This window comes from Epargyreus clarus, unplaced genomic scaffold (genome assembly GCF_041222505.1).
Source record: "Epargyreus clarus isolate Ecla_fem2 unplaced genomic scaffold, WU_Ecla_fem_2.2 ptg000007l, whole genome shotgun sequence".
Classification (NCBI taxonomy): Eukaryota; Metazoa; Arthropoda; class Insecta; order Lepidoptera; family Hesperiidae; genus Epargyreus; species Epargyreus clarus.
The window spans coordinates 1,570,120-1,589,831 of NW_027332215.1; the positions used below are offsets into that span (position 1 = coordinate 1,570,120).

At 37.7% G+C, this 19,712-nt stretch overlaps 2 protein-coding genes across 3 annotated transcripts in view; one reads left to right on the top strand and one right to left on the bottom strand.

The window, feature by feature from the left end:
• The window catches only part of Neurl4 (neuralized E3 ubiquitin protein ligase 4), a 251,324-nt gene extending 242,662 nt beyond the window's left edge, over positions 1 to 8,662 (bottom strand). Inside the window, exon 1 of the mRNA XM_073074332.1 lies at positions 8,522 to 8,662. The gene's annotated coding sequence lies outside the window, so the exon portion shown is untranslated. The remainder of the gene's footprint in view (positions 1 to 8,521) is intronic.
• The window catches only part of LOC140743221 (uncharacterized), a 282,021-nt gene that overhangs the window by 92,340 nt on the left and 169,969 nt on the right, over positions 1 to 19,712 (top strand). The gene's annotated exons all lie outside the window — the stretch shown is intronic.

A 19,712-nucleotide genomic window follows, 5' to 3' on the forward strand; every position in this document is an offset into this window, starting at 1 on the left:
TATTATGTCTTTCTTTCAAAATAGCCGCATACAATGCCGTTTGATGTCGAGAAGTCGCGACGCCGTGAAATAGTCGCTGGATACACATAAAATAAATATGCGACGAATAGATAACCTTTTTTCTTTGGAAAATTGACCTACGTTTGCATTTCCGAGGTCTATCAATTTTATTTATATGCTTATCAGATATTACAAAAGACAAGAAGAAAGCCTTCATGTAGCGGGCAATCGGCTGCGACAGGCTGTCCATTTACACAATTGATTTTTATCATTTGTCGCATGCCTCTCTATAGGCTACTCTAGCTTTGGCATTTTCGATATTAGCCTATTATAATCACTTTTTGCGCGGTGGATTTTTACGTTGCAGCAGAAAACCCGTGATGCCTCAATTATTATAGTCTATACATTGTGAAACAGAACGATGTTTCAAGTGATACATTACTTGCAAAGGATGACAAGTAGGATACGAGCTCCGAGGCTAATATAATAATAACAAGGTTCCGTTTATGGCATATTGAAAGTAGTTTATGCCAAAGTGAATATACCATGTGTAATATGTAGAATTTATTTTTAATTTGAATCCATGATTACTAAGTACTTTATTATTATTCACTAGCAGACCCGGTAAACTTTGTAGCCTCAAAATTTATTAATCAAATATATTTCATATAAAATATAGCCTACGTTACTCGTAGATAATGTAGCTTTCGAATTGTGAAAGAATTTTTAAAATCGGTCCAGTAGTTTTTGAGCCTATTCATTACAACCAAACAAACAAACAAAGATTTCCTCTTTATAATATTAGTATAGATGAGTGTAAAATTAGTTCAATAAAGAAATATTTTAGTAAAAGCGTGCTTATCTGCTACTGAGCGGCACGTCTATTTCAAGTTAGGTGCCGTAACGGAGATCTCGTTTCTTATCATTATATTACAAACGCGCGATATAAAGTTTCCAGCGTACGGATCGCCTCCAGCTTGCGACTAAATTCAATTAAACTGGAGGAGGGAGGAAAGCGGTGTGAAAGCTCCGTGCCGACCAGTTTTAATATTATTATGTTGCACTTTTTTCTTTAGGGATGTTTTCACGCGTTGACCTCCGTCAATAACGATTCTTTATCAATAACTTTAAGAACATTTTTTCTAACGTTAAATCACCTTTAGAAACTACAAAAAGGTATTCAGCAATATTTTCACAAGATCCAGAAATGGATGAGTTTTTAAAATAAATAAAAACAAGGCGATTCGTCCCAACTACAGAAAAACAAATACAGGTCTGTGGTCCCAAAGTTTTTTATCCCTTTGGCTGTTCTATGGCTAGGATGACGGCAAAACGGCATGTCGGTGTCTTGCGAGCATCTTTACAATAACATATGTTGTGTACACACGCAAGCTTCTACGTGCGAGGAGATTAATTGCCAGATACTTCACCCTTCACTTCAGTCTGTGCTCGGAGCGATCAGCCGAACTGAATTAGAGCCGTCGTGTCGTGGTGATTTCGATCAATAATGCAGAAGTAGCTATCGGTGTTGTGTCGGTGTCGTGTTTTGAAGAAGCGGTAATTACAAGCAGCAGGTGAAAGAAGAAAGCATATCTTGACGCCTAAGTCTGAGGTATTTTTTTTTTTGTTAACGAGGGGGAACCCTTCAAAAGGTACCTGGTGCCGTGGGACCCCTCCGGTGGTCGTCCTCGACGCTGCGTAGCGAACTCCGGGATCTACAACGGAACGCAACCGGAGCCCTTTGGTCCGTCGAGCTCCGCCCAGATGAGCTTGATGCTCACAACACCGTCTGGTGTGAACGACCACACATACCGCCGTCCATCCCGGGGTTGCTGGCCGGGCGGTTCGAGCTCCCACTCTTGCCGTCCGCAACCCCAGAAGCTCCCTTTTAGTCGCCTCTTACGAAGTCTAAGTTAATTCTAACTTACCTTATATTACAATTTCAGCCACACTGTATATTTTGAAACATGGCTTCATAACTCTTTCCTTTTGAGGAATTCCAAACGTAAATTGATATAGAAATTAAAGCCAGTGATGTATTGGTGACCCCCACGGAATATTTGAAAGTGTCTTTGTGGTTCGTCTGGTAATAGCCAATAATTCCTATTACTTTTGTGTCAAGGCGAATATAAAAAAATCTTAAAAGCAGCAATACTTTTGATTGGTATCTCGTAGTATTAAGTTTGATTAGTATATCGTTACTTGTTTTTTACAATTTGTTAACCGACTTTAAAAAAGAAGGAGGTTTCTCAATTCGAGTTTTAATGAACAATCGATCGAGTTACACCCCTTGCACTTATTGGTATGTAAATTTATAAGGCTGCAGTCAATCTGATGGTAAGTGGCAACTGCCGAACATAGAAGTCTGTAATAAATAGATAAGATTACAATACTACCCGAGGTCGGCCACCATATACTTATGTAGATCTATTAATGTTATATATATTATAACGTAGGAGTAGCAGACGAGCATGCATTCCACCTGATGGTAAGTGGCTACTGCCGTCCATGGACATCTGTAATCAACCCCAGATAGGATTAGATATTCCTACCGGAGGTCAGCCACAAATGCGCCGCTACCCCTGAGGACTAAGCTGGAGCTCCTCGGAAGTCTGTCTCCCTTACCACACCTTTCAAACCGGAAAACAGCAGCGATTAACACTGCTGTTATTAGGTAGAAATAGGTGTGGCGGTGGTGCCGCTGGAGTCGAGCCACAAAATGTACTACCACCTTCAAATTAGTTATAGTTTTATAGTTATCGATTTTGAATTCGGTATTATTTTTAAAGTTTGGTCAGTGTATCTGCTGTTAAGTGCACGTGTTCATTTCAAACTGGACCGAGTGGAACGGGACTTTCAGAACAAGACAAATGATTTTACAATCTATACAGAATTAAACTGCAAGAAATCTGTGCAGTGGCGTATGAGTTTCTAACAAAGTAATTGATTGATCAATGATCTCTTCATTAAAATCCTAAAGTCGTTTGTTCACCGCCACCGTCAACGAGCCCATACCGAGAACGAGATTATTTCGGGCCGATTTTAATATGACGTGACGGCGATGGTCCACAGTGGACGATATCGGCGGTTTATTCTGTTTCATCTGTCACGCTGTGACGGCATTGTATGGACAAGTTCCAACGTGTTTTATATTGCCGGCACATCGGGCCGTCAAAACCTCAGTGCCGATCTAGCGGTCACGCCTATCTACTCGAAATATCGGCGGCCGAGATGACGGTTCTCGGGTGACGAACGTGCGGTGGACAAGCGGCTATAGTAAATGTAGGTACGCTACTTCAGCGCCGTCATTAATTATCGGTATCGGCTCGGTGACGGTGGCGGTAGACAAACGGCGTAACGTTTGGATTATTAGGTTTTCTGCCTAAATGGAAACCCGACTCAATCAATCTTAACTATTTTTGGTGCGTTGAATTTGATTGGTATTAATTAAACATCAACTACCAGTTAAAGCGGAAGGACTTACGCATTTAATTAAATGTGGATAAGGCGCCGTTCATATTACTAGTCTACACACATCGAACGTGTCAGGCGCGGGTCGTGGCAGACGTAATCATGTTTTCATATAAAGTATTTTTAAAGACAGTGCATTCTTGTGACGGGAGATATAAATACCTTAATACATATTGTATAGGAGAGTACCCTTTTATGAATTGAAAGCGTTTGGTGACGCTCTACGACTGTAGACATAAAGTAATATTAAATCATTAATTGGCAACGTATCTAAATTGATAATACGCACGCACTTGGCACTGAGTGTGAAGGTGACATTGTAGTTTTTGTTAATTTAAGGTGCACCATATTGCAATGGAATCCAGATCCGCCATCCGACAGACATCTGAATTTATATCCTCCAGTGGGCCAAGACCCACTTTTTGAGATTAGTCATACAAAGGCGTCAGGAACTATTTAAAATCCACATTTTCTGCTTCCGTTCACATAACATTTTAATTAAATTTACAATCTTCTATCATGCTTTTAAGGAGTAATTCAAATTCACAGCGAATAAATTCCCAGCGTTAATATCATTGTATTTGTAAATAAGTGTAAATAAGTTCACAGCTTTAGTTAAAATCCTTCTACTATAACCAGTGGCGGATTTACCAGCAGGCTGAGTAGGCTTCAGCCTAGGGCGGCAGATTCTTGGGCTGGCAAATTTGGGGACCGATTTTTTTTTGCTACCTCATAGAAATCAAAAAGATTTTTGCATGACAGTTTTCTGGTCTTCTGATGCCTTACAGATAGAAGTCAGCAACAAATGTTGTAGATGACTTTGTTTTCTCACTTGTCATTGCATATTCCGAGAGTAGCAGACTTCCATATTCTGTAAAACAGCTAGTTCGCCGCCCCCAACCAGTAATCGGCCTCTGTACCCTCTACCCACATTTTTTATGAGTGAAAAGAGCGAAATTGCAGCAAATGTATTTTATATATTTTCCTCTTCTTACTATCAACCCATACCACGCTTGTCCTACTACTGGTTGGAGCATGCGAAATTAATGGTTTGTATATAATTATGTGGTATAAATTCGAATATAGTAAATAATTTAGCGAACAATTTGACCGATTTCAATCCTATGTATCAACTACTATGTGTTGAACATGCAATAACTTTAAAAAATTCAATTAGAATTTATAAAAAAACCTTGAACAATGATAAAGGGATAGTCAGTCTTAAGTAAAAAAAAAAAGTTCTCTGTACGCGGTGTTTTTTTAAATCTACAATGCTATCACCATATTCTCAAATCCAATAACAGCGTCAGTTACCCTGGTTACCCGGGTTACCCGAACAAATCGAGGCGAAAAACAAATTGACTTACGACGACATTATCGATGATTTTGCCAACAAAAAATCGCGCAAAAAGGTATTGTAACGAAGTAACAAACTTTTATAACTTGACTGAGTTGATTTATTTTAACTGTTAAACTGTTTGTCAGTGCAATAAAGATTATTTATTCATGTTTACCAAATGTACATTATTGTGTAAGTAGCACACATTACCCTGCTCATACATGATTGAGTTTTGATTAGCTCAAAAATATACCTAGAAATTATTTTATGTGGAATTTCATCGAATTTTTTGGATTAAATGTGTGTGTATTAATGTGACATGACAATTGTAGAAGCAGGGGCGGCAAAAACTGTGCAGCCTAGAACTTAATTTTTTTTTAATCCGCCAATTACTATAACGGGAAATTCCCAATAACGCAAGTAAGTTAAAAATAAAATTGGCTGTGGCCATTATCACCTTTGCATGTGATGTTATAGACGTACTGATATTATATCTTGAAATTGTATAAATGATTTATCAAAATTTATCGCAGCCGGTTCTGCTGCCTCTCAGACACACTTAAGCTTACTTATGTGACGGTTCGTAAAATTTATTAAGGCGAGATCTACCATGAGGGAGATCGCATTTAAATACGCCCCTGGCCTAGTTTAGTTGCTTAGTGATAAAAAAAGGCTTACTTTTCATCAAGCACTATACGCTCGCTGCTACCATTAATAAAGGCAATCAAAAGTTGAGCGAGTCATCAGAAAATGCATCAATATTTCTGCGGTTAATTTCGTTAAATACATTTACATAATCCGCTTACGCAAATATGCCAATGATGAATCGAATAACAGGTAATTTAATTATTAGTTTTGTAAACAAGACTAATAATTAAATTAATGCAATCTGTTATATTTTACAGTATATTGTTAATATTCAGAAGCTTTAAATATAATGTGAACGGCTTAATTACTTATTAAATATAATGTGAACGGCTTAATTACTTTGGGTATAATAAGTTTCATAGTTTAGTAACTAATTTAGTCTTAATATAATTTTCACCATATAATGTCTTATTTTAAAATACGCGTAGCCTTGTGTTAGTGGTTGTAAGTGATCAACAAAGTTACGAAATGAAGCGTGCGGTCGGGATATAGATGAGTGACTGTTGCCATCAACAGTAAAAAATGCGGATTTTTGTACTTCGGAGGGTACGTGAGTTGGTTCAAGTAGTTATTGATACCGGATATTATAAAATCGAGCAGATCCGACAAGAGGTAAGGTATTCTCTCGTCAACCCGCATTGGAGCAGCGTAGTAAATTATGCTTGAAATGTCTACCAATTCTAGTTTACCATACTCTGACAGAAGTGTCATATAGGCTGATTAAAAAATGATTTTTGATGATAATTTAGCAGGAAGTTTATGCACTTTCCAATGCCGGATGCTAGGCACAATAATTAAAAAGTGTAGCATCGCATTAGCATTAACCGATAGTACTAATCAATCTTAACTATATTTGGTGCGTTGAATTTCATTGGCAATTTTGTAAATTTTTCTTTATTTGATAAATTTTGAACTACTTAGGTAGGTAAGAATTGGTTAAGCTGTCTTTTTAATAGTAACGGACGTTTGTAGTAATTAAGATGACTATTAAAATTTGTATTTCCAATCCATTTTATGGATAGACTATCGAGTTTCGACCAGATTTTCGAAAAGAATCCAAGAGGCACAGCTCGTCGGTCGCACAAAAACAAGAAAATGGATGCCCAGGCAGCAGGTACTTCCATATCGTATGAGGCGGCGACAGTCTTGCGGCGGTTTCCGCCCCTGGACATTTTGGCGGATATGGACGCACGGATCTTTAATAAGATCCGCGTCCTCCGTCAGAGGACTGAACCCTGACAGACGGTTGAAGCGCTTCGGAGAAGAGCCATGTGGCAGGCTCTGAGGTGCTGGCGTGATCGACTCTTGGAACCACGTAATATACGCCAACGGATGGTCGATGCTATCGTACCGAACTTTCGAGCTTGGCTCCGTAGCAAAGGCCGTGTCACCTTTTGGTTGACCCAGATACTCACCGGACATAGCTGTTTCGGTGAGTATCTGAACAGGATACAGAGGGAGGAGACGGCCCAGTGCCATCACTGCGGGCACCACGAGGATTCTGCACAGCACACGCTGCAGTACTGCCCAGCGTGGGAGTCTCAGCGGCGGATCCTCGTGTCAAAAGTGGGACTGGACCTGTCTCCAGCGGCGATTGTTGGGGCGATGGTTCAGCGCAGCGAAGCCTGGAGGGTCATGATAACCTTCTGCGACATAGTCATGTCCGCGAAGGAAGACGCCGACCGAGCTACGGAGCGCGTTGAAACTGCTTGAAGGAGGAGTCGCCGGTGGGCGTATATAACGCCCACCGGCGCAGTGACCCTGTAGTTCCGGGACTAGAATAGGGCTACGGTATCCCCTGCCTGTCGTAAGAGGCGACTAAAAGGGGTAGTGGGCGGCAAGTTTGGGAGCTCGAACCGCCCGGCCAGCGACCCCGGGAAGGACGGCGGTATGTGTGGCCGCATGCCGTTGTACACACCAAAGGATGTGGCGAGCTTGGAGGAGCCCGATGGGGCAATCGCGCTTAGAGGACTCCGGTGGTATTTACTAAGTGACTGCTCTGCAGCTTAAGGGACTAGATGGTAGCTTACGCAATAATCGTTCACGTGATATTAGACAATGAGCGCTTATCAGCCCAGGCCATTGGCTTATCAAAGTTATACATCTATGAAAAAAAGTAGGTAGTGATATCCTAGTGGGTCTTTCAATTACAATTTCCGAGTGTATGCCTTACAAATTAATTATAACTTGCTATATCGGCGAAGGATACCATCGTGAAGAAACCTATAGACCTAAGAGATCTTTAAAAAAAAGTACTGAAAGGTGTGTAAAACCAGGCAATTTGCCCTTGGTCCGCGCCGTGAACGATTTCTTAGTCTTTCTCGTTCTGAGAGAAGCCCCAGCAATACGACAATATTGAGTTAATAATGGGGATGAAAAACTTGCATTTGTAAATGATTTAAGAATCGTTTGACAATAGCAACATATGTATAGTCTATCTTCACATTATAGAGCTGCTGCAGTAAAATCATAAAGTACCAGGATTGTGTAACAATAGCCGACTACATATTACCATTGTAAGACGACGCTAGTAAAGACATCTAAGGGACTCTGAGCTTCTCGCATGATTGTTCTTGAATATCAAGGGATCGATTTCCCTAGACTTCGAACTCGCGTTTCTTCTGATTCGCGTTTTCAGAATTATAACCTACATAGTAAATGTACTTATTGTACTGCCTTTTAAACTTTGATCACTTATTGCATAATGCTAAGTCGCGGGTGGAAGGTAGAAATTGAATAATTTACCAATTACTTATTACAGTTTAAGTTTTCTATTCTCATTTGTGACTACTTAACGTGATTAGTCACAATATAATATTCTTAACGTTCATGTCTACTTTCAAGGTATCGGGATATTAAAACGCCCGAAATGCCTCATTTATTTTAAATTACATAATTGCGTCTTTTTGCGTGTTTATTAAAGACTTACAAGTAGTTCTAAACGCAAGCATATGCTTGATATGTTTTGTGGAAATAAAAAACAAACTTTTTTTTTTTAAGTAAGTAAACTTAATCGAAGTTAATATATACTCCTTGTATATAAAAACGACATAAATAACTTACCAAATCGCCCTACATCACAGCTTTAATTATCATGTTGATCTGCGGTGAAAAAGTTGCACTTTTAAATACGCCGCGTAAATTTGACGTGGTATAGCCGGCGCGTCACTTGCTACGCGTATTCGGACGCGAGCGCTCAGAGCGGCAGCGTTCACAGAACTGTCGTCCCGCCCACCCTCACCCCCTCGAGACACTGTACTACTCCTTACTAAAAGGTGTTGGAATGGGCCCCTGCCACTGATCTTAATCACACGCTTTAATAAGAAAAGTACGCTCCGGGAAACACCTGACTCATCGACCGAGCGGAACTTGCAAGTGGATTACACTTGCAAGTTCCGCTTCAGTCCATACAAGTGAATAGTTGTAGAAATTATATGATTCCTATAATAAGTAATGAGGTAAATTTTTGAACAACTCACTACGATTACAATATCCTATTTGGAACATTATAGAAATTGTTAATGAAATATAATAGTATTCCTTATTTCCCAGTATCACCAATGAAAGTATCTTTTTTAATATTTAGCTCACCTCCGCAACTTTATGAACCTCTGAAACTTTATGAATAGGTACACGTAGGAGTAAGATTTTCAATCATAGGATTTAGGCTGTTGCCATCAAAACAAATACCTTTCGATGCCGCAAATTAAATTAAAAATGTATGTAAATCAGGAGCTTTCGGAGCTTGACACACTCTAGAAGGTCTTGTTGTTATCATAAGGCCTTACGTAATTACGGGTTTAAGGCCGAAAACCCTATCCCTCAATCCAAACATACATAATATCGAATGTGTTCGAAATCAAAATCCTATCTCCTCATTATAAGATCAAGCGCTCTCTATATTCCGCTTACTTAGTCCCAATTTATTAGATACAAGTTGATAATAACCGCAAACGTGGAACATCTATCTACACCCGTGAGGGTACATCGAACGACTGAAACGAACTTGTAAGACATTATCTTCTTATTTATGTAATCGATAGCATATTTCAAATTAATATTACCTGATTCATGCAAAAAACATACTTAAGTTATTAAAATCTAATGTATGTTTTCTCAATCTCAATACAGAACAAAGTGTAATTAAGATGTCATTACGCCGCCCACGAGCGGAACCACGTCTGCATTGCTAGCTGGTAATATTTAAAATATGGAACTTTTTATTTAAGTATGTTATAGTCTCTTTACACAAATCCTAGAACACAAGAAGTTCGATGCAATTTCATGCACAGACACATCGTGACCTGTAAAATACGCACAAGATTGATATTAAAAGAACGTGTAACATAAAATGAACATATGCTTCGATTTAAATTGATGAAGGGTTCCCATATAATGTATACCTTTTATTAGACAACTTCATATGTAACTTTAAGATGGAGTTAATAAGAATTAGTTGTAATTACACGCCTACTGTACCGCTGTAAAGTAGGTACAATTTCTCACTGTAGGTGAAAATGTATCAACAGTATCCGTTGAAATAGGATATGTGGCGCAACAGCAGAGTTCCGGTGGAAGAATAAACTAAACAGTTGAAACAGGAAAATATTGCTCCTGGAAATCTAATCCACGAAATAAGAAACATACATTGTGAACTAAATCTATTCTGCTATTCCTCTATCGGTGTGACTTTAGACAAACAACCGTTTTACATAATATAGGAAAGGAATCTTCTGAAGCTAGGTATAAATAGTCATTATAATAAAATTTCGCGAAATTTTCGGGGGTTTTTTGGCATCATACACGCCCATGTTGTCCGTAAAATTTTAAAATAATAATTTCATCCACTCAAATATACTTCCACTTTTCCCCCAACTACTAAGAAATCATTTTCTACATTAAAATTACCCTTCTTATAGGAAACCAATTAAGTTTTCAAGAAAACATCAACCTTAACACATTGTACCTGAACATAAAAGATGTATAATAGAAATAGAAGAAGTTGTACATTCCTTGTACTTCTTTATTATACCTACTTATATTGCTGAAGATATTGCTTTTAACGCCCTTATCTCCGAAAGTATATGTTAGTAATAGTACTAGTAGTATCAACCAAGCGGTCTTCAAGCAGTTGTCAATTCATTCAGTTTATTCATTTGTTTGTGACCTACGATTTCACAGAGATATACACAGATAAAAACTTTAAAATTTTTTGTGCGAGGGGTTAAAACTCAATTACGATCGCTGGCGCACGAAACAGTATTATAAAATGTCAATAGCCATTCCTGTCGTACATCGTTTATTTTAATTTTAAATGGACCAAACATTCCCGGTGCCCATGGAGAGATAAGTTATTCAGAATTTATGTTTGCGTATTTGTATGGCCTCGCCGCTTCGCAGCTTGAATTTTACAACAATCACAAAAAGTTCTACTGCTGCAATAGATTTTGTAACTTTTAAAAAATCTGAGCGCTATAACCTCTTACAGGTGTAAGAAGTCCTTTATTAGGATCCGGGGGAATTACGGGCATCAACAACGATTTTGGTCTCATAACCTGTTTGTCCTGAGTCTTCTCCGGTTTTGTGATTTTGAAGATGTGACAATAAGTAGCCCAATTTAAGTAATGCACGTTCCAACTTAGTCTCTAGACATAATAATTAATGTAAATAAATGAAAAATATCTAATTTGTAGATTGTCTTACTCCTTCGTGCAAAGGCAAACGGTTACTAGTCAAGTTTTGTAAAGTTGAATCTTGATTTTGATGACTCTTGATGCTGATGATGATGTTATTGATGATGACGATGAATGATTAAATGTTGATGATTAAAGTTGAATCTAATAAGAGTTGCATGTAAATATGTGTAACCTTCCATCAATCGATGTATCCGTTCGTATAAGCCTACTGATTTTTTTATCAGCGATATCTGAAGATAGTAATGTTTCTGGTATACATCGATAAACAGATCTTTCTCATGAACATGAAATAAAAGGTTTTGGAATCTGTGGAGCATTTGATTTGTCTTATATGTACTTCTTCGTCGATCTGAAGGTAGTAGAAATCTTTGTACTTTACGGAGGCACTACCGCCATGCCTATTTTTTGCCTAATACCTAATGGCAGTGTTAATCGCCCCTGTGCTCTGTGTTCGGCGGCAGCCCAAACATACCATCAGGTGTCCTGCATGCTCGTTTGCTACTTGTATATAATAGTTTAAAAAAATCAATGTCTACCAAAGTTGTTCTCTTGTATTTCAATTTAAAAACCATTTTTCAACCTTTCAGAAACTATTTACTTTTAAAAGAGATCGACGATGATAAACTGCGCTGCAAATGTATCTGTTTACGATAAGCCTGTGTTAGTGAACTTGAGGTACGGAAAATATATTCGTGATTTATTGAAGCGCGTGTGGTATAGATACTCCGTGCAAACAAGCTTAATCGTATAGAAGAAGCTTAGCGTAGCTCGATATGACCTACATTAACTTAAAGTTACAAAGTAATGGAAAAGCGCTTTTCAATGTGCTATGTAGCTCAAAGCTCTGTTGAAAAGCTGCGTACTACCCGCCGCAAACAGTAATCCTTATACAGGTTTACCTCGCAGATAAATCCATTTCCAATTCCCTGCCAGGCAAGTATATAAATATCGATAGAATATTTGTGTGTTCGACAAAATGTTCCAACATTTGAAGGTGGTATAACCCTTTGTAGTTCGACTCCGGTGGCACCACCGCCAAACCTATTTCAACCTAATAACAGCAGTGTTAGGCGCTGCTGTGTTCCGGTTTGAAGGGTGTGGTAAGGGAGACAGACTTTTCCGAGGCGTTCCAGCTTAGTCTTCAGGGGTAGCAGCGCATCAGTGGCTGACCTCAGGGTATGAATATCTAATCCTATCTGGGGTTGGTTACAGATGTCTATGGGCGGCAGAAGCCGACATACATTCGCTCGACAACAAAATATTACTCTCCACAGTCGGGTTGAAAAAAAAAACAATCGCTGCACGACAAATTTGAACAGACACGCTACACCCGGTTTGAGTTTAAACGTTAACCCATTAAGGTGCATTTATAGTCCGGTCAATTTAAACAATTGATACAACACCATTACAAATAAAGTGCCAAAAGTCCCCATGCACATATCTCTCGCATCACCTGTGAAATAGTGTACCTACTCAGCACGTTTTTAACACGCTTTTATTAGCTTGGGTTGTACTTTTGTATGTATGTATGTACGTAACAGTAACGGAATCATTGAGCCTGATTTCTATCCACTTTGAACGTTCAGTTTAATTCAAAATTTTGAAGAATTATCAAAAACCGATGACAATGCACGATTTTAATAATTTTGTACCATTGTCTTACTTAAAGCGCCTTATGGAGCGTTCAGGCAAAGTTACTAGATTGATTTTTAGCTTTGGAAAACAATAATGTTATTTCCCTATAACTCAAATGTACTGAAACATATCTATAATGCCATCTTGTAGAATGATTTTTAGGATTCCGTACTCAAAGGATAAAACGAAACCCTCCGCTGTCTGTTCGTGAGTCACAGGGCTTTATCTCTTAAACCGTAATAGATAGACACTTGATTTTTTTACAGACGATGCATAATGATGGTCGCTATAACAACAAATACTAAAAATTAATAAAATAAATATAGTTCAAAAAACTAAAAAAACACGCTTTTATGATAAAATCAAAAAAAAATAAAAAAAGCGTGGAATGCACCACTTATCAATTTTCGAAAAGCACCCCACACTTTTTCCACAATTATACAATTTACTGTGCCTTAATTGATTCGTAGATTGAAAATTATTTTCTACTTTTTAGTTGATTTTATCATAAAAGCGTGTTTTTTAGTTTTTTGAACTACATTTATTCTAATGTGGTTTCCCCGGGAGGACTATTCCACGAACCTTTATAATGTTATTTTCAAGGAAATGTATCGTGACATGATCTGTCACAATTCATTGCCATATCAATCACTACCACATGTCTTTGAAATTATAATGAAGACGATAATTAGCATTTCGTATTCAATGTTATCAATATTTGACGCCACGTATATTCAAAACTTATTTCATTTTCCTCGCTCTTATAAAGGCTTAAGTTCTTGATCCGCGTTCAATAAGCATCGTGTTTAAAAAACTTGCTGCAGATTAATATTAAAACCAGAGGAAAAAGATTTATATCTTTACTAGGCTTCCTCGTATTGGAGGCGTCGTTTACAGAAACATAAATATATACGTAAATGCGATGCAATATTAAAATTCTTTGAGATTATGAAATTCAGCATTTAACTTGTAAGGGCTGACATGTGAAGGGTGTGGTGCTCTAATATAAACAGCGGTAAGCGCTAATGTTGGTAGCACAAGTACACGTGGCGTTCCATCTTAATTGTTGTCAAACATCACCTCTGTGACCAACCTTAAGTAAGATTGTTAGATGCTGATCAGGTGGCAGTGTATAGTTACTTGCAAGTTAGTCATTTAAATGCGATTCAAATTTACAAATGATATTAAATGTTTGAGCATTATGTCCATTTGTTAATTCTAAACTAATATACAGTGTTGATGCATGAGTTTGAAATTATATTCCTGAACTTTGGTCTGCTATGAAGCGTTGAAAATTACCACCTACACGGCAATGTTCCGTTAAATTATTTCGTGTATACACATTTTGAGCGGTATTTTAGTTAATTTATTAAACGTTTAGATATAATTTAATACTGATATATATGTGATGATATAGTCATTAACTGCTCACACTAAGAGTACAGGGTTCGAATCCCTGATTCGCATTGATTTTTTATACTTTACCAAGGGTAGGGATAGTTGATTCTTTTAATAATAAGGTACTTAAGTGCTTGTCCCTGTAGTACCGGGACCAGAATAGGGCTACGGTATCCTCTGCCTGTCGTAAGAGGCCACTAAAAGGGGCTTCCGGGGTTGCGGGCGGCAAGAGTGGGAGCTCAAAGCGTTCAGCAAGCGACCACGGGAAGGACAGCGGTTTGTGTGGTCGCATATCGCTGTAATCACCAGGGGATGTGAGAGGAGTGTAAATTGCTGGCCCCAGGCCAGAGCCCGATAGGTTCCGTGTTCCGTTGGAGATCCCGGAGTTCTCCACCAAACGGCGAGGACGGCCACGGGGGGTTTTAGTGCCGCACAAGTCCCACATAACCCATCGTCACTTCCATGGCGTCGGGTACCTTTTGATGGTTTCCCCCTCGTCAACAAAAAAAGGGACTTAAGTGTGCCGTTACTTCGACTTATGTATACTTTAAATGACAAGCTTTTAAACCGGTTTCACTTTTAACTTTCATTACCTACCATAGTTTGACAAAGTATGCTATTCTTGAACATGCCTTTTGTCGACGCAGTACGGCTCCTGAATAAACTTAATATGTATAAACCTATCAAAATCGAAAATCAAACCTCTATTTCACTAATACACTATTTAGTAATATATATTTAGTGTAATATTATGTGAATTACATCATATCGGCTTCTTTCGGCTTATAATTTCGAACCAACTGGTACACTTACGTAAAAACAGTGCTTGACCATGATTGTATTTTAGGACATCAGTGTAAAGTAATTAATAATTGTATTGGATGTTATCTGATAATATTGTATCCGTCATTTCTATTCACCGTATTATTGAAAACTCATTGAACCCGCCGATATTATATATCAATTCATTAATTACCTTCCAACATTAATAGCTTTCGTTTTTATTCTTTAGTAGGTAGGTAGTATTATTCATTAAATGGTTTGTGACTGTTAATAGATAAGGTCTTTATCGACGTAACATTGTTTTGAGTTTCATATGTACCTATTTTTAATTTACGGAAATATTTATAACATTTATAACTTACTTATTATAATATTAAACGTTGTAATTGAGTTTCTTATAAAGAATATTTCCTTAATCGGTAGTGAGTATTTTCTATATTTGAAGAAAATCACAAGAAATAGAACGAATATTAAACATTTTCCTCTTCCTTTTATTATAAATACAAAATCACGGAATATTAATCCACACAAATGAAGCCTGGAATTTAACGCTGGAAATTCCATTTCAGTCTCGCCGCAACACCTCAAAGCGTCTGAATGTAATTACATTCAATTGCAGAAGGTTATCTCCGGTAACTCTAGATCGTTATTGAACGATGTGTTTGAATTCTCCGACATTTCTGCATGCAACCTAATTAACATGTCTGATTTATAAAATCCCTGTAACTGATTTTATATTCGTCATTTTAAACAGCATTGGTGTATGGGTCTGAATATTTTTTCGCAGAATTGCTTTTTAAATTGATGATATAGAAAACGAGATATACTGAAAAGTCTATCTTATGATATGATAAACAGTGGTCGATGCCCTCCCGAAACAAGTAAGCAGCTCCCACTATCATTGGAGTAGGCATCTACTACCTAAGAACGACTTGCCTTAAAATGGATGTAGTCCTGCAAAATTATTTGGATTGCTTCGCGTGCCCTCCTCTTGTTTCAATTTTTAATAACAATTTCCTGACAATATGACATTAAGCTTTTTGTCCAGAATGGGAATTGTCACGTATTAACAAAACTTCTACGTTTTAATTCTCGTTTATCATAACAGTATAATAATATTCACTTAGATCATGATCTAAATTCCTCATACTTTGAGAAAAGACCTGTGCTCTGCAGTGGGACATGCATGGGTCGGCAATATTGTCAAATTTGACGATTTGTAAAATTCGCCCTTTTCCTTCGCCTTCAGACTTCCACTTGATAAACGTGATAGCACAGCGGCACTTTCAGCAGCAGAGTCTGGTTGCTCTGCTGAAGTGGACCTAGCTTCTTTAGATTTTACACCGACAGACGGAAATCTCACATTATGCAGTTAAAAACAAATAATGTAGACAACGTCATTAGTAAGAATAGAATATAAATGATTAGAACAACAATAATTAATACGTAAAATAAGGGGCTTATCAATAAAAGCCACACAATAATTGTAAATTATTAATGTAAAGATGCAAAATATCTCGTATGTTACATTTTTTTAAATATAATATAGGAGTAGCAGACGAGCACGCTGTCAACTTGGTGGTAAGTGGCTACTACCACCCATGGACATCTGAAATCAACCCCAGATACGATATGCGACTCTATACAATGAAAAGACGGGCGTGAAATGAAGCTTCACCGTCAGCATGAATGGACTCCGCTCCCGTCTTACATCTAGTTGAAGATAAGAGTGGATTGCTTAAAAAATGCTCCAAGCAACTTTTTGTGCCATAAGCATACAATACAGTCATATATTTACGATCTTCGTTGGCACCGCTCGTAAATCGAAAAACGAGTTTTTTTCATGTCCTGTTATTAATATAAGTTTAACATAACCTCGCTGGATAATTTTGTGGAACTGCTTAAGTTTAAGTGTCAGATTAGCAAGCCTTCAGTAGCGGAGCTGATTCAATGGCCCGGATAACTGTATTCAAGCCCGACGCCACAAATTATTCGCGATACCGACGTAAGCTAATTTGTGCAAAGGTATTCGGTGAAATACTGAACACTTGACTTAATTGTACCTTCCCTTCTACATCTGAAAGATCGATCTTCTAACTCAATAACAAGCTCCCCGCGTGTAAAGCTCCCCGTTTTTAAAAAGTTTTTCGTTTTTCTTATGATTTTATTTTCAAAAAAATTGCGCCGAAATTGGATTCCCCTTAATAGAGCCACTGCTTGCTGACACTTTGTCGCTGTCGCGTGGTTGTGGTTAGACGTGGATTGGTATGGTGATGTGGTAGACACATTAAAAGTTAAGGAAAAGATCAGGCTTCCTGTCATAAGAGACAAGTAAAGTTGCGGGCGACAAGAATGCGTGCTCTTAACGCCCAGTTAGTGATCTCGGGTAGGACCATTGTATGTGAAGCCTGCATACGTGTGAGAGGAGGTTTTAATACGTCAATATTCCCGCCTAACCCAGAGACACTCCACGGGACAACAATTCCCATAGGTACGATGGTAATTATTTTTCACACACCTAAGGATCATTATGACTTTTGCATAGAGGTTAATTTAGGGGCAAGAAATAACATAACATAGACATGGACTGCAACCCGGAAAAATGCGCGTTCCTGTGGAATAATATAAAATATGCGAAATATATAAAGAAATGACAGTTTTATACAATCAAATGTTACAATTTTTGGTCCTTACTGCCGCTCGAGACGGATTTTCACGGTGTGAATTTCAGTAGAGCAGTTAATAATGAAAAGTACGATAATTTTAAAGAACACCACAAAAGTCATTTCGATTACTATTTGACATCTGTATTGATAACTGTTAACTATTCATATTCATAAATAAAATAAGCTGACGTGGTAAAAATAAACATAGTAAAGTATTTAACAATAGCAGCGGTGCGTAGTATAGTAATAGTATAGTATAGTAGTAGTATAGTAGTGGGTTGTATAGTAATGGTGCGTGGTTTTATTTTATTTATAAAACTACGCAATATGACAGAATGTATGTAAACATACGCCTCTAGACTGCCCACCAGAACTCAGACCGGCTCTTATTAAAATAGAATTATTACAGAATATTTGACTGCGAACGAAATATATCAGTTTATAATAAGTTATTAAACATCATTACAAACTGAGCAAAGTTAAAGCTATTCTGCGCTATTTTACTACGCTAAATGCCTCGAGGTAATGTAAAATATATACGATACTCATTATCGATCACGACACAGTAACTCATTACTTGCCTTACATAACTATAATTACTGGCAATTTTCATACAATGCTCATTGAAATGCTGACCCATTTTGCAATCCATGTTTATACAAACAAGTAATCTATTTACATCTGCACACGATTGTTAATGGGATGAAAGCCTCGTCATTCTATTTGCATAATATATAAGTTTGCTGATGCAAATGTATGCAACATAAAACACAAGAAACTAATCGTTTTGTATCCAATATTTTAATCGGCACTTAATTTTAAAGTTACTTTTGGCGGATTTTTACGGCTTTATTCAGCTTGGTAGCAACATGGATAGGGCTTGTCCCTGTAGTTTCGAGACCAGTATAGGACTACGGTCTCCCCTGCCTGTCGTAAGAGGCGACTAAAACGGGGTTTCTGGGGTGGCGGGTGGCGAGAGTGGGAGCTCGAACCACCCAGCCAGCGTGGTATGTGTGGTCGCATACCGTCGTACGGACCAGACGGTGTGGCGAGCGCCAAGCTCACCCGGGCCTCGGGCTTTCCCCCTCGTAAACAAAAAAAGCGATTATAAACTGAGTTTCCTAAATGGAAAAATTTGGAATCCAGTCTAGAGGGTTAGAGCATTCTTCTTTTGAAGAGACATTAATGCTGATGTGTCCGGGATGTAATTTTTCTATACAATATTTTCACAGGCACAACACGCGCGGTGAAGATAAATACGTTCATACAGTGTGTACAACAATATGATTTTCTTGTCGCGAGCTGTGTCTGACGCGAGCCATGTCTGTAGATATAAAAGCACTATCAATCAGGAGGTCCGAGAGACGAGTTTCAGACAAGTACCGCGGATATAAAAAATAATGTATGTTGAAATAAAATAGTCATCTGCTAACGGTGAAGCAAAACATTGTAATTTTCTTGTCAATGGTGCGCGAAGTTTACCAATTTTTAATTCGCCAATTGTTATATTGACGTGCAAAATTTTGAAATCATAATTAACATTAACATTCCCAAATGCTAATTAAAATATATTTCAAATGTAAATCGCTCAATCAACGAACGACACGAATTCCATTCAGCCACCTAGTAACAGCAATTTATTCCTCTCGCTGAAATTTTGCATAAATTCACTGTAATCAAATCAGAATACAAATTTCACTATGTAAATCATATGGACTACCTACTATTGGACGGTAGAGTTAGGTTTAGTTTAGACATGTTATAATTTAAATATAAAATGTTGCTGTGTAATTAGTAGTTTAAGCAAGTTAAGTGTAAGATCTATAAAGACAATTTTAATAATAAGTGTATTATGTCTATTTAACATGATAATAATAGCGGCCTATTCGTTATTCGCGTACCTATTGCCCAAAACTGTGTAGTACCTTTAGAGTTACATATCACATCATTCTTCTAAGACAGTTTGGGGTTCGATTTCTGTTAAAACAGTTTTACTAATAATTAATTATAATATTTGTTACGAATTTGGTTGTTTTGTCTTTTTATGTCTATGATTCTTAGAATTCATAGAATACT